The following is a 16,314-nucleotide window of genomic DNA, read 5'->3' as shown; positions in this document are numbered from 1 at the left end:
TGAATGTAAGTGTTTATTTGTTCTTTCTGATTGTTGTTTCTGGATTCTTAGGATATATTCCCAGAAGTGGGACCACTGGATTAAAAGGCGGTTCCATTTTTAATTTTTTGAGGAGACTCTAGTTTTCCAAAGTGGCTGCACTGGTCTGTATTCCCACAAGCAGTGTACTAGGGTTCCCTTGGCTTCACATTCTCACCAGTAATTGTTTTTTTGTTGATTTACTGATAGCAGTCATTCTGACAGGTGTGAGGTGACATCTTATTGTGGTTTTAATTTCATATCCCTGATGATTAGTGACCTTGAGCATTATGTGTATTGGCCGCCTGTCTGTGCTCTTTGGAACAGTGTCTGTTCAGGTCCTTTTCCCTTTCCCCCAGGCTTTCTCATTATGGTGAAGATAACAGCATTTTCTTTTTTTCTTTTTCTTTATATATATATATATATATATTTTATTGATTTTTTACAGAGAGGAAGGGAGAGAGAGAGTCAGAAACATCGATGAGAGAGAAACAACGACCAGCCGCCTCCTGCACATCCCCCACCGGAGATGTGCCCGCAACCCAGGTACATGCCCTTGACCAGAATCAAACCTGGGACCTTTCAGTCCGCAGGCCGACGCTCTATCCACTGAGCCAAACCGGTTTCGGCAACAGCAGCATTTTCTTAGGAGTCAACTTGGGTTCCCTCATTTCTTATTCCTCACATCCAAACCATTAGCAAATTTTACTGGGTCTATCCTTTACATGTCTTACAGAATCAGAGCAGTTCTCACAGCACCACTCCTGCTGAGACCCCTGCAGTGACATTTCATCAAAGACATGGGATTAGTTTCCTATTGCTACATAACAAATTAATATGTATTTAGTAGTTTACTACCACATCGATTCACAGACTTTGTGACTTGGGAGTCCAGACAATTTAGCACCATTCTCCACTGACTTTCTTTTTTCATAAGCTGAATCAAGGGGTCACCAAGAAGAGTGTTCTCCTTCAAGGCTAAAGGTACCTTTTGAAACTCATGTGACTATTGGCAAATTCATTTTCTCATAACTGTAGAACTCATAGTGGCTTGTTTCTTTAATGCCAGCAGGAAAGGGTTCTTTTGCTTCAAGTTGCATTCCTCTAGACCAGGGGTGGGCAAACTTTTTGACTCGAGGGCCACAATGGGTTCTTAAACTAGACTCAGAAGAAGGAGCTGCGGCCGTGTTTCCGTTGCCATGTTAACACTGCTGCTGGTGAAGGAGCGGAGGGGAGAGCAAGAGAACCCTCCGCTCTTTCGGCTCCACAGGCCAGATAGAACAACCGAATGGGCCGTAGTTTGCCCACGGCTGCTCTAGACCACCTTATAAACGGCGTGGCTGATAACGTGAAGTCTACCAAAGATAATCTTTCTTTTGATGAATTTTAAGAAAACCAATAAGGAGCTTTAATTATACCTGCAAAAAATTCCTTCACTTTTTCCATATAATGTAACATAATTATGGGGATGTGATTCATTGTATTTAGAGATCCTGCCTGCACATAAGAGGAGGGATTATATAGGATACGTACACCAACAAATGGAAATCTTGGAGGCCATCATAAAAATCTGTCTATCACAGCTGTAAGATCCTAATATGGCCCTCAAATAACTCTTTACACTCACTTCTTATCACTATTTCCTCACCACATTTTAATCTATTATTCTTCCTGTCCCTTTAACAGGTCAAATTCAATTTGGCTTTAGTACTACTGGAATTTACTTTCTATCTAACTCTTTTTCCCAGCCCTGACTGGTTTGGCTAAGGGGTTAGAGCACTCGCCCTCAGAATGAAGGACTATGGGTTTGATTCCCGCTTAAGGGCACATGCCTCAGTTGCAGGTTCCATCCCTGGTCCTAGTCAGAGCATGTGCAGGAGACAACCAGGCCATGTGTCTCTCTCATAGTGATGACTTTCTTTCTTTCTTTCTTTCTTTCTTTCTTTCTTTCTTTCTTTCTTTCTTTCTTTCTTTCTTTCTTTCTTTCTTCCTTCCTTCCTTCCTTCCTTCCTTCCTTCCTTCCTTCCTTCCTTCCTTCCTTCCTTTCTCTCTCTCTCTCTCTCTCTCTCTCTCTCTCTGTCTTTCTTCTCTCCTCCCTCCTTTTCACTCTCTCTCTAAGAATCAATGGAAAAAAATATCCTTGGGTGAGAATTTAAAAAATGTTCTTCCTATAGCATTAATATTTTTAATTTTTCTTTTACCGTTGTTTTTTCATATATCAAAGTTCAAGGAGGTCATTAATGACTACCTAATTTAAAAAACCTATCCATTCCTTTATTATTTTTTATGAATCATTTCCTGAAATTATATGATATTATATTATGCTGTATTATATAATATTAGATCACATTGCGTTATGTTATTCATTAACTAACATATTCTCTGTCTTCTGCTCAGCAATTCAATTCCATTACTAAAAGGGCTTTTTCTATATTGTTGGTTACTATATGTATATCCTTAAAGCATAGTCAGTATTGATATAGATATGCTAAACAAAGAAAGGAGGAAGGGAAGAATAAAAAGGAAGAATTATTTTTAAAGGAATATTTAATCTTCTAATTCCATTCTTTGGATGGCGATCCATTTTTCACAGGATACATTACAATAACTCTTGAAGTAATAATGAATACATGCCTTGTTCTTGTCTAATTCCAAAGGTTTCTCTTACAATTCTGTGACCCATACTTTGAACTGGAGCAATATGGAATCTCTTGTATATAAATCACATGCTCTGTTGTAAAATATAACTCTTCTTTTGCTAATTCATTTACCCTGTCTATCTCAAATGTAGTAATAATTTAATGCTGCATGAGGTTTCTTTTCTACTTGGGGCTGAAACAGGAGTTCTTCTTATTTACTTTCTAATAAATTCAACAGAGTTTGGTCATTAAACCTATTATTTATAAATTAAATATGTCTCTGCTCTTCTAAAAGCAGAAATTTGAGTATTATTCATTGATCCTTTCATCAATTAACTTTAATAATTTTTAAGTCAAATATAATTTATATAAGCAAAATTTACCTTTTTTAGAGCACAGTGCTATAAGTTTTCATAAACATATACAGTCATGTGATTATCACCAAAAATAATATAGTTTAAATTATATCAGAAATCCCCCATGTCCTTTTGTTGTCACTTTCTCTCCCAAATCTAGCTGCTGAAAACAATTGATCTGTTTTCTGTTTCTCTAGTTTAACCTTCCCAAGAATATCCTATCCAAAATTATGTAGCCTTTTAGTCTGATTTTCTTTCATTTATAATAACATAGTTGTAATTTATCCTCATTGTGGCAACTGTTAGTAGCTTTTTACTTTTTTATTTCTGAGTCATATACCATTGCACGGATTTAACATTGTATGTGCATCCTTTTCTTTGTTAAGAGTTTTCTTCAGTTTTTAGAAAGTAAACATACAGTCTCTATAAGCATTTATTTATAGGTTTTTGTATAAATATATATTTTTCATTTCACTTAGGCAAATACTTGGGTGTTGGTTCTCTGGCTTATATGGTCAGTGTGTGCTTATCTTCATTATATTGACAAACTTTTTTCCAAATTGGCTATCCTATTTTGTGTTACCACTAGCAGTGTATGAGATTTCCTGTTGTATTGTCTCCTTGTCAGCATTTGGTATTGTCAGAATTTTTAGCCATTCTATCTCTGTAATAGTACATCATTGCAATACTAATTTGCATTTTCCTAAAAAGTAATAATTATTTTATTTATATATTTACTCTCCATCTATATTTGGTTAGGTAATAAATACTTTGTGCTTTTATTAAAATCACTGTTTATTTTATTAAGAAGTTTTGAGAATACTTTATATTTTCTTAAAACAAGCCCTTTATCAAATGCAATTTGCAAATATTTTCTCTTAGTCCTTGGATTGTATTTTAATCCTCTTAACATAACTTTTTAAAAGAGCACAAGATGTTAATTTTGATAAAGACCAATATAGAAAAAGTTGTGTTTTGATTATAACATATAAGAAATATTTTTATAGTCTAAGGCTGTAAAAATTTTATGATATGATTTTTCTAAATGTTTGTAGTTTTAGTTTTGGGACTTGAGTTTCTGATTCAATTCAAGTTAATTGACATATGCTATATGAAATATTAATCAAAGTTAATTTTTTCATATGCAAAAATCAGTGATAACTGCAACATCAGTTAAAAAGGCTATCTGTTCTCTGTTCTCTATTGAACGACCTTTTTATTCCAGTATTAATTGACCATATTGAATGGGGCTACTTTCAGACTTCCTATTTCTGTTCCATTGATCTACATATCTATCCTTTATTTAAAAACACATAGATGAACAAAATAGATCCAGATATATAGAAGCATGGAACAGACTGTCAAATCTCAGAGGGAAAGTGGGGGAGGGTGAGTGGGTGGGAAGAGACCAACCAAAGAACTTGTATGCATATATTTATTGTCTGCAGAGCCCATGGACACAGACAATAGGGTGGTGAAGGCCTGGGGTGGGGGCAAGGTATAAGGGGTCAATGGGGGCAAAGGGGACATCAGTAATACTTTCAACAATAAATATTAAAAAAAATAAATAAACAAAAAAATATATTGAAAGTCTTGTTTTGAGCAATATTATATTTAGCCTGGAAAGCATGAAGTTTGAGTTTTCCAAACTTGTTCTTAGTCTTTTTGACTATCCTCATTCTGCTTCCTTCTCATATGAATTTTAGGGTCAGCTTATCAATTTATACAAAAAATGACACTGGGATTTTTTTTTTCAGGTTTGACCCACTCTTTAATATATATATATATATATATATTTGGTTTTTTTTCTTTATTGATTAAGGTGTTACATATGTGTCCTTATCCCCCGTTTCTCCCCCCCACTCTCCCATTCATGCCCTCACCCTCCTGGTGTCTGTGTCCATTGGTTAGGCTTATATGCATGCATAAAAGTCCTTTGGCTGATCTCTCCCCCTTACCCCCGCCCTTTCCTACCTTCCCTCTGGGATTTTGATTACAATTGTTTTGAAACTATAAATCAGTTTGTAGAGAATTGACATGTTAACAATACGACATATTCCAATTCATGAATATATGCTATCTCCCTATTTATTTAGGTCATCTGTGACTTTTCTAATCAGTGTTTTAGATTTCAGAATGCTGTCTATCTTTCATGTCTTATACATAAATATTTTAAGTTTTGGGTACTATCATTAATCTAATTAGATAAGGAGTCCGATAAATTGAAGTGGCTTTTATGCCTTAGTAGCCTCTATCAGCAAGCCAAAACTTAAGCCTGAAATGACTCCCAGTTAAGAAATTGAAATGAAAGGATAACCAATCACAAACAGGCATCTAGGCTTTCCCAATAGGACAGCTGCTTAAGCCATAGACAAATAATTTTCTCGCTTTGCTTCTGCCTCTTCTATGTAAAAGTCTTAACCCTAGCTTTTGTTGATGGAGCTCTCTTAACAATACTCAGTTTGACTCTGCCAGATTCCAAATGAGTTTTGCTCAAATAAACTCTTAAAATATGTACTATGCCTGTTTATGTTTTAACACTATTATAACATGAAGTATTTGAAAATTCTATTTTCAAAATTTTATTGCTAATATAGATCATTATGATTGTTTTTTTATACACTGGCATTATATCTTACAACTTTACTAAACGGATCTCTCAGTGCTATAAGCTTTTTCTATTATCTTTGTGTGTTTATATGCAGAGATTCAAGAAAGCTGAAAAAATAGGCAATTTCATTTCTATCATTCCTATTTTTTTGCCTTTTATTTTTTATTTCTTGCCTTTTTGACCTAGCTATTATCTTCATAGGATATAAAATGTGAGTGTTGAGAGTAAATATTATTGCCTTGTTCCTGATTGTAGTGGAATGCATTTAATATTTCACCATTAAGTATAATGGCACAATGAGGATGTGTAATTCTATTGATAGTTTTTATCATAAAAGATAACTTTTAGTTAATTTTTTGCTCTATAGAATATAGTTTTTCTCCTTTATTCTATAAATATTAATCTTCTAACATTTAATCAAATTTCCATTCCAATATTAATCCACTGGGATATTACTTATTATTTTTTAATATTAAAAGTAAATATCCATGTATTTGCTTGGCTAGATATTTTTATTTTTAGATTTTTTTCATTAATTTATTCCTTTTTTTAATTTCATACAGTTAACTACTTGCTAGTGTTGTGTTCTTAAGCTTTCTTTTCTTGGCCCTGGCGTCACTGTAATTTGCGCCTCATAAAATGAATTAGTAAGAGTTTCCTCCTCTTCCATATTCTCAATGACATTCTGTTGAATTAATATTACATCTTCCTTAAATGATAGGAATAATTCAACAGTTAAGCCATCTGATTCTGGAGGTGTGTGTGTGTGTGTGTGTGTGTGTGTGTGTGTGTGTGTGTGTAAAAGTCATTAGTTGCAAATTCAGTATCTTAAAAGATATAAGATGTTCAGGTTATTTAATTCTTTAGAAGTAAGCTTTAATTTGTGTCTTTAAAGGAATTTTTTCATTTTATGCAAGCTTTTGCATTTAGTAACGTAGAGTAGTGTTGTTTGAAGTTTTCCACTAATATCCTTTTAATACCTGTAGATTCTATATAAGTAGCCTCATTTTTATTTTGTTGTAAGTAGGGCAGGGAGAGAGCAGAGCAAGGACCCTCAGGTACCTTTGAGGAGCATGGGGGAGATGGTTTTCGAATGTGGGAAACATTCTAATTAGGTAATGTTAACATAACTCAGTCCAAATGAAAAGGAGGGAAGGAGTAAATTGGGCAAATTGTAATGAGGCTTCAAACTTAAAAACAACTATTGGGGACAGATACTCTAAACTAGGGAATTACTAGGTAAAAGATCAAAACAAGCAGAGCAGGGTACAGATACAAAGGGAGACACTGAGGCAACAAATAACAACTTTACATTACAACAGAACAGAGTCATGGCGATAGTCACAGCTGCATAGAATAAAAAAACATCATTTCTAAGTTATTGATCTATGAGGAGTAGCAAACTCTGAGAAGTAATTCAACTATAATTAAATATAAATTTTACTGAAAATATTTATTGCATAAGACAGTATACTGGAAGATTACTGAAAACAAAAAAACAAAAAACAAAAAACACACAAACATAAACTGGGGTTCAAATTCCATAACACTGCATTTTATCAATGAATATAGAAATTACCGCGGTTTACCATTCTAAGACTTGTAATTCATACAATGCATTTCATACTATCATTATCCTCCCTGATGAACATGGTAAACTAAAAAAAAACAAAAAAAAAAAAAACACAAAACAAAAAAAAAAAACCACAAAAAACACAAAACTATAGACAAAGGCAAAATTAGAAAAAAAAATAAGGGAAATATAAATGCACCACAAAATCCAACATACTGGTTTTAATGTCTCTTTTTATATTTACCGAAGGCACAACTATCTACTAATTTACTTTCAATCCTGATTCTTGCAGATTACTGATGCCTTAACATAATATGATTGACCAGGCAACATAAGTTTTTCTTTTTTAAAAAAATGTCCTCTAAGCTTTATTTTGGTAAAAAATACCTTCTTTTGTTTTTAATGGACTTTTTCTACCTCAAAAGAGTTAAAATCAGATGGCTGATCATTTGATCACTCTCTCCACAGATGTAGTCTCTTATGAAACTTGGTATTTCCTCTTTAATTTTTACTTATCTTTCCAGTTTTTTGGCTTCAATTTAAGCACCCTTAATTTCCTCAGCTTTCTGGTCTTTCTACTGTACATGCCTTGTTAAAACCTTTCACATAGTGTATCTCACCATCTGTGTTCGCTGCTCTTGCTGCAAGCTCTTGGGACATGTTGGAGAAAATTACATAGCTGATCTGATTAGTGCCAAAGCATATTCATTGATTCACATTCAAAACTTGTGGGAACTTTAGCACTACTCACCAATTATATCACTTATCCCAACCCCATCTTCTTTAAATGTGCTGCTTGCTGTGAAATGCTTTATCCTCATTCTGTCTAACCTAACTGCCCACATTTCAATAGTTTGCTTCATAATGAACATAGAAATGAAAGCACTTAAAAGTAAGTTTTCTTAACACCCCCATTATGTCTTGAGTCACCTTCCTGAATGTTTAATTCCCAGTTGTCCCCCAATTCCTATCTTTCATATGGTTTTCAATTTATTTGATTCATCCCTAAATCCTTCCTTTCCCTCGTATGTTTACTTTACAGTATTTTTTCCCCCTTCATCATCTAACATCTTAAAAGGATAATCTGTGCTCACTGCAAATATGTTCTTTCTTCAGTCAATGAAATACAGATTAAATTTTTTTTTTGAAAGTCTTCTCAGGTTATTAACAACCTACTCTATTCACTATTAATTTAATAGTCTTGAACCAGAGGTATGTATATTTTGCAATACTTTATTATTCTTATAATTAAAATCAAACATTTTATATCCCACTCCACTTTTTTTCTCACATTAATTATAATATTATATCCAAAAAACAACTCAAATTTGGTGTCTTTCATTTTCTTTATCTTACAAAGGAGAACATGAGGATCAAACCCTGTGCAGCTGTCCCTACTGAGTTTCTTACTCTGCCCTCCACTGTCTCTATCTTCTGGTCATTTCTGTTTGAGAGATGCTGCATTCATTGACTTTTTATACCTTAGCTAGGAATGTGCCCATTGGGCAACTCAAAATTTTTGCTCCTCTGCACATGTCTATGAATGACCAGGAAACACAACTATTAATTTGAGATAACAAATTTCAGCCACTAGACAAATACAAATGTGACTAATGAGGATCAATTGTATATTTTATCAGATATATATATATATATATATATATATATATATATATATATATATATATATATATATACTAGAGGCCTGGTGCATGAAATTTAGGCTGTGGATCAGGCCTAACCTGGCAATCAGACATCCCTCTCACAATCCAGGATGCTGCATGCACCAGTGACCATACTTTTCATACAGGTGAAAGGCATCTTGCTGTTGTATGGGCAGCTACATTTTTGCCCTGATTATAAAAAGTAGTACATAACATGATCCTTCTGAAGCAATAGTACCATTTTCCCATCTTATGGGTGGAAAAACTGAAGCAGAGAGAAGTTAAGTAATTGACTTTGTCACACAGTTATAAGTGTCAGAATCAGGGCTGACCACAAAATGTGCAAGCCAGAGTCCATGCATGTCATCACTGCATCATCCTGTTTTTTCAGTGTTAGAGTAGCCCTGCCAGATTTTAATTTTTAAATCTAAGAGACTGTTCCCAATATATAGGGTAGGGGGCCTATGCCTGGCCAGTGATCAGGGATGATCTGTGGGGTGATCGGCGAATGGGGCATTTAGGGGCCCCCACTGGCACCCACCTTGGCTGGCGGCCTAGCAGACACTCAATGCAGGTGGTCAGTGTGCGTCATAGTGACTGGTTGTTCTGCCAGTCATTCACCATTCAGTCGATTTGCATATTAGGATTTTATTATATAGGATATATATGTATATCTGCTCTTATATGTATATATTTGTTTAAAATTCCTCATTTGGGTGGATGTAGAAATATATGCATTTGGAAAACATATTCCAAATCAAGAATTAACAACACAGTGTTTTTGTTTTTTTTTCAGTGCTTTATCTAATTACCCTCTCCTTATGAATACCTTTTTCTTCCAGTTCTCTATTTCTTGCTTCTAATCTCACAGAGTTGCCACTTACCAGTGGTGAGGTAACCAAATATAGAAAGAAAGGTTTAAAAATAATCATGGTTGGGCAGACTTTAGTGAGAATAGGAGCCAATCACTCTCTTCTTTAGTGCTACGGCAGACTCTGCAAAACTGTTAAGCTTGCTGCTGGTCTAACACAAGGGTGTTATTCTTACACTGGTGGCCCAGTGCACGGATTTATGCACATTGAAAGGAAATTAATTAGAAGGTGGCCGTCCAGGCAGGACTGGGAGAGAAGGGCTGGACACACCCTGGAGCCAACCTCCCGCTGTCCCTCCCTGGCCAGCACACCGGGGGCAGCTCCATGGATAAAAGGCCTCTGCAGTCACTGCTACTCAGCAGTAAACCAGATTTGGGGCTCACAGTGCTCCAGCAACAACATAACCCATGGCCAAAGGTGGAATTGCACAGCCCAGAGAGGAATCAGGCTCCCTCCTCTCTAGTTCTGGAATGCACCACCCAAGAACCACCACTGCCAAGTCACAGCCGCTCAGCAGCTCCTGCATTGAGCATCTGCCCCCTGGTGGTCAGTGTGCATTATACCTACTGGACGGTCAGAGAGTCACTTAACCTTTTATATAGAGAGATGGCTATAAATCAACATGTGCCTTTGGAGGCACTGGACTTGTTTCTCCTGTGAGCTCTGTGTGCTCCCCTGTGTTCTTCTTTTATATGTGCTCATGAAGGAAAACAGCTTTTTCCTACCTCTTCTGGAATCAGATTCACTCCTTTAAGGTGTTCTTCTTTTCATTTTTTAAGTCTTCACCAAGGATATTGATATGTCTTTTATTGATTTTTTGAGTGAGAGAAAGAGAGAGAGAAGGTTTCCATTCATATTCGCTCGACTGGGGATCAAACAAAAAACCCAAGTATGTGCCGTGACCAGGAATCAAACCTGCAACCTTTTGGTGTAGTGGAGGATGCTCCAACCAACTGAGCCGCCTGGCCAGGGCTTCATTAAGGTCTTCTGCTGGGAGGTTAGAAGAATGGTCCATTTACTTTCAGGAGAGGGATTTTATAAGGGCTGGCAAACTAACCATGGATAATTCTGCCATTTATAATTTCTTCAGAGGCCACAGAAAACATGGATTTTTGCTGTACCAAGCTTGTCTGTACATAAAACTCAGTGCAGTATTTTACCTCTCTAATTCACTTGTCTTTTCACTCTATCATCCTTTCACAAAGCAGAAAAAAAGGGGGGTGGGGGTCATCTCTGTGGTCTGTGCCTCTCATCAAATTCCTCACAAAGTATAGGCACCATATTTATGTTTCAAATCTCCCCGTACACTAGCACCCATCTAATTTATTTCATCTTTTCTACTTATTTTTGGCCACTGTCCTAATTCAGACTCTCACCTTTTCACGTTATCTATTGAAATAATTTTCTAACTGGAGTCTCTGTCTCTGGTTTCTTTACTTCAAATAGCTCTCAGAGTTGTGTTTTAAAATAAACATTTAAAGTTGTAATGTAGTAATGTGATGCTTTAAAAGTTTTATTATTATAATGACAATAAATCTCACACATTTGAGTACTTACAAAATGACAGCTATGTTTTGTCACTGGTGAATTGCCTATGAACCTCAATTTTATGTGATATGTAAAATTTCTAGAATAGCAATAAACACACTTCAAGATGTTTCCCGTCTAAATAATCTACTTTACAATGTTTGAATATCCTATAAAATTACACTTTAGCTACCTATGTTATTCTGAGAGCAATATCATGTGTGTGTTTTTTTGTTTTTTTGTATCACTCATTTTTCTGTCTATAATATTCTTTCTCACTTATGCTTGGAAAAAGTGATTAATCACCCCCCCTCCCCCAGGTGTATTGGCAATGCCTCCTTCTCTGTGAAACTTTTTCCCAGTGCACTAGGCACCTTTAGTTGCTCTGTTCTCTCCTGATACAAACAGGACTTTGTACAGAAAGAAGATATGTATTCTTGACTTACAGGTTAATGGAATAGACTCAGTTTTATCCTTATGGATCTACCTGACTCACTTTCAATTTTGGTAACTACACAATAGCTGAAATGTGAGTGTGACAGAGCACTTTAAGCAAAATTGACAAGAGCATATCCTAGAACCAATTCAAGGACTTCTGAGAGATATGATTAAGAGAGAGGCTTTATAGAGATTGTGTGTGTGTGTGTGTGTGTGTGTGTGTGTGTGTGTGTGTGAATAAATACATGCCAGGAGTCTGAACTCTTACCTTCAAAGTGGGTCAGGGATGAGCTGTGCTAGTAGATATTAACTCCTTCACATCAAGTATAGGAATTGTCAGCACCATCCTTGGAGGCTTGATATATATCCATTTTAGGAGTACCATGGCCTGGTGCCTGACACATGCAAAATAAATCTAAAATAATTGTGGTGGGGAAAAGGTTATAAGATAGAATAGAGAGCTGCGCTTGGAAATAGCTGTACAAGCAATGATATTGAGTCAATGAATTACTGAATGAGTTCTGTCTAGTGGAAGGAAGCTGCACAGCTGAAAGCTGCCAATGGAGGTTCATTTCGGATCTGATCTAAAGGGGTGCCTTGGGGGGAGATGAAACCTTGTGGAGGAAAAAGAAACTGCAGTTGAGTTATCATATTCACCTGAGCCAAAGAGGAATTATTTTAAAAAAATTCTTGTTAGAGTTGGGATGTGTTCAGAACCCAGTATTTCTGAATGCTTTTTTAGCTGTTTCTGCTGCTGTGTTTTCATGAAGGAGATAGGCAGGAGAGATGGAAGGATGTCTAAGAGAATTTAAATTAACATATACAATTCTCAGGATTATCCACTCAGCTTTTCAGCAGATTTAGTGAGCTTTAAAAATAATAATTATATCAAAATTTAAACCAGCGGTTCTCAACCTGTGGGTCACGACCCCTTTGGGGGTCAAAGGACCCCTTTCACTGGGCTCGCCTAAGACCATCGGAAAACACATATATAATTACATATTGTTTTTGTGATTAATCACTATGCTTTAATTATGTTCAATTTGTAACAATGAAAATACATCCTGCATATCAGGTATTTACATTCGATTCATAACAGTAGCAAAATTACAGTTATGAAGTAGCAATGAAAATAATTTTATGGTTGGGGGTCACCACAACATGAGGAACTGTATTAAAGGGTCGCGGCATTAGGAAGGTTGAGAACCACTGAGTTAAACGCTGGATAGTTTTATGAACAATTAATTTGTGTTTAATTCTGAATACTGATATGTACATAAACCTATGTAACAATTACCATAATCAAGATAGAGACTATTTATATCACCCAAGAAAGATCATGTGTCCCATCCCAGTCAATCTAAGCAAAAACTAATAAAAATGTCTCTCATGATAGATTTGATTTGTCTGTTTCTGGGTTCTCATATTTTTCTCATTCCATTTTCCTCCAATCTATTTATATTTACACTTACTTTTCTATTTTCTTTGTGATTGCATTTGTTAAAATTAACATGTACTCAGGTTAAGAATGATTGAAATTTTCTCCTTTTCAAATAGTGAAAAAACATAAGATCATTTAACTCAGCACGCTATATTTTCAATGTAAGTTACATTAGGCCAAGTATTTTTTTTCTTAATCATTTATTGTTGAACCCCAAAGTTAGATATAAAAATGATAATTATTATAGCATGTTTATAAAATTATATATGTTTTCATTATAATTATTGTATACTTAAATTGTATCTCATTAGTGACAGAATTCTTATTTTATTTTCTATTCATTCATTATTGCATTGTGAACCTTAATTTTAAGATTAGTTTCCTCCTGCTTAAATCACATCTTTTAGAATTTCTTATTGAGATAGTCTTTTGATGAAAACACTATTTTCTGAAAATGTTTTCATTTTATCATTATTTTAAAAAATAGTGTAGCCTGACATATGAGTCTTGATTGATATTTATTTTCATTGTAATTTTAGACACTATTCTACTGTCTTATAACTTCCATTGTTGGTGTTAGTCCACCTCAATACAGTTGTTCCTTTTTAGGGAATTTATGCTTTGCTCTCTGAGTGGTTCTGTATTTCACTTGAAGTGCAAATATCTTCAAATATTTCTGCCTCAGTATCATTGTCCTCATGAATATGAAGATTAACCTCTTTTATAAATTTGAAGGAATTTTTAGTGATTCCTAGAAATCCAGTGCAAAGTATTTTAGATCTCCTTACCTGCTCTTTGTAGCTCTTACAAAAGCCTCCCCATGATTGGTCTCTATTGTATTTTTACAAAATGTGTGAGATGTGACAAATAGTTCTGTGGGAAACTGATGTAGGGTTGAGCCTGGGACTGACCTGCTGGCAAAGTCACAAACAAGTCCCAGCTTAGAGGGCTCAGTCCTCTTAGCATAATTAGGCTTGACCTTATAATACTCCCCAGATCTTACCTGGGAAGCTAATGGGCTGAGGGAAGTGCAGGGAGTGTAAACATGATCAAAACAGGTGAAACTCACAAGAACTATAACTATGGTAACCACTGCATTGTTTACCTCAGACTATAAAAGGTAGGTGACTCAGCACGCGTGGAAGTCCTTCCTCTTGAGTTGGACTTACCCGCCTAGTTCCCCAATAGTTCCAAATTATCTCTTTTCTATTTCATTTGTGTGCAGCTCCTCTTCCAGATATTGAACCCTGAACCACGTGGGACGTGGAGGGAAACATTTACGACATAGTTCATTATTTCTTAATTCATATATATCTAAAATAATGTTTTGCCCATCATTTGAGTTGTTAATTTCAAAATTATAATTCTGGGAGATTATTTTTTGAGATCTGATTGCTAAATTTTATAGTGACTCTCATTTATTTTCCACCCCCTTTTTATTTCTTTAAAATATTGAAACTCTTAAAAAATTTATTTATTTATTTATTTATTTATTTATTTATTTATTTATTTATATTGATTTTAAAGAGGAAGGGAGAGGGAGAGATAGCAACATCAATGATTAGAGAGAATCCTTGATTGGCTGCCTCCTGCATGCCCCCTACTGGAGATCAAGCTTGCACATGCTAGGGCAACCCAGACATGAGCCCTGACCTGAATAGAACCATGACCTCCTGGTTAATAAGTTGATGCTCAACCACTGAGCCGTGTTGGCTGGGCTCTTTAAAATATTTAAACATATTAAGCATATTTATCTTTTATTATTTTTAGTCATTCTAATATTAAAAATACATGGAATCTGATTGTATTCTCTCTTGTCTTCCTTCCCTGTAAATACTTTCTTTTTTTCATTCCTATAAATTCTTATTCTAATTTTTATCTTTGGATGTACTTTACTTGACCCATTATCTGTATTTAAGGTGCATACCACTGGAGAAGATTCTCAGTAGTTGCAACAATATAACTAAAATAAAATTATTTTATTTTTTACTGAAAATAAAAATTCATGTTGTGGTTATGTAGAACACATTGACAGTGTGAATTTAGGATTCAAAGAGGTTGTGGCAATTATTTTCATAATTTTTGGTTTTGTCTTTCCAATGACTGAGCAACAAGATTAAAATTTACAAGTATTTTAATATCAAGATCATTTTCATATGATGGTCCATTTAGTCTCAGCTTTATATTGGAGATTGCTTTAGATTACCCAACTTGGATGAGCACTGGGTTTTATTTTTTTTCCTTTGAACTTTGTTCATAGATAAAGAATCTCAGTATCACCCGGACTGGTGTATGCCCCCAGGGACAACAGTGGTTTAAATCTTTGTTTGACTTTAACTCTTGAGAGGAAACTCTTTTGAAACACTTTCATATTACTTTTGGCCTGGTTTCTGATCTTCTCAGTGTTTCCCTAAGAACAGTTTTGTAATACATTTTCATCACCACTTTTAATTATTGCTGAAGGGCGTACTCAGGGGCCTGAAAGAGGTGGGTGCAGCAGCAATGTGTGGCATGCAGAGCAGCAACCTGCAAAGAAAATCCATGTTCTTAAACACTCCAACTCTCCAGTTTTCATAAAAACTCAGGGAAAGTACAAATTTCCTTGGACTAGATCCTATGGGGCTTCATTGAAATTAGAAAAAAAAATCAAACTCTGATCTTAAAAACTAATTCACAGGTTATATTATAGTTACTTCTATTCATATATAGAAATACTGAAAACTAATTTAAGATTAAGATACTATGTGGATACGTCAAATTTCTTATATTCCCATTAGGAAGATATAGGATAATTACTTATTACTTTATCATATGTATAATTATATTATATTTCACTTGTTATGTCTTGGCATCATATTATACCAATTATCATATTACAGTTATCTATAATAATAAAAGTGTAATATGCAAATAGACCAGACAGCCTAACAGTGGAATGACCATCCAGACTACCAGGCTATGACACCCACTGGCGCCAGGGCAGCTAAGCCAGATGCGATGTGATTGGTCGGGGGCCCGGCCATCACCCCATGATTGCCCTGCAGAGGGAGGCCCAGGCTACCTGCTGGCAGCACTGAGGCGGGTGGGTGGGGCCTCCCTCTGTGGGGTGATCAGGTGCGGAGATCCTGGACTATGAGAGGGCACAGGCGGGGCTGAGGGACACCCCTCCCCAGAG

The sequence above is a fragment of the Myotis nattereri genome, assembly GCF_964212035.1.
Source record: "Myotis nattereri genome assembly, chromosome: 2".
NCBI lineage: Eukaryota > Metazoa > Chordata > Mammalia > Chiroptera > Vespertilionidae > Myotis > Myotis nattereri.
The sequence above is the reverse complement of the archived record's forward strand: the minus strand, read 5'-3'. Positions refer to the sequence as shown.